This window comes from Mustela putorius, unplaced genomic scaffold (assembly GCF_011764305.1).
Source record: "Mustela putorius furo isolate JIRA1106 unplaced genomic scaffold, ASM1176430v1.1 tig00000081_pilon_pilon_pilon, whole genome shotgun sequence".
NCBI classification, from domain to species: Eukaryota; Metazoa; Chordata; class Mammalia; order Carnivora; family Mustelidae; genus Mustela; species Mustela putorius.
In genome coordinates, this window is record NW_025421272.1 from 2,802,176 (window position 1) to 2,802,493 (window position 318).

Sequence of the window (318 nt, forward strand, 5' to 3'; positions counted from 1 at the left end):
GAAAATACATTCATTTAATAATGAAGAGAAATTGGAGGATGGAAATAAAAAGAAACAAAACAAAACAATAACAACAAAAACACTGATTTCCCTAAAAGTGAGGTAGCCAACTTAAGAGAGGAGAATTCAGAAAATCAATGTGAACATACCCATAGAACAGCAATTCATATTTCCTCTAATGGGAACCTTCACACCTGTTCACCAAACTGAAAGAGGCTAGGTTCACAGAGTGACAGTTGAAGTGGAAGAAAGGGTGTGTGTCATAAGGTCACCATGGTGATACATCATGATAGAATTTTTAGAGTGAAGACAGCTCTG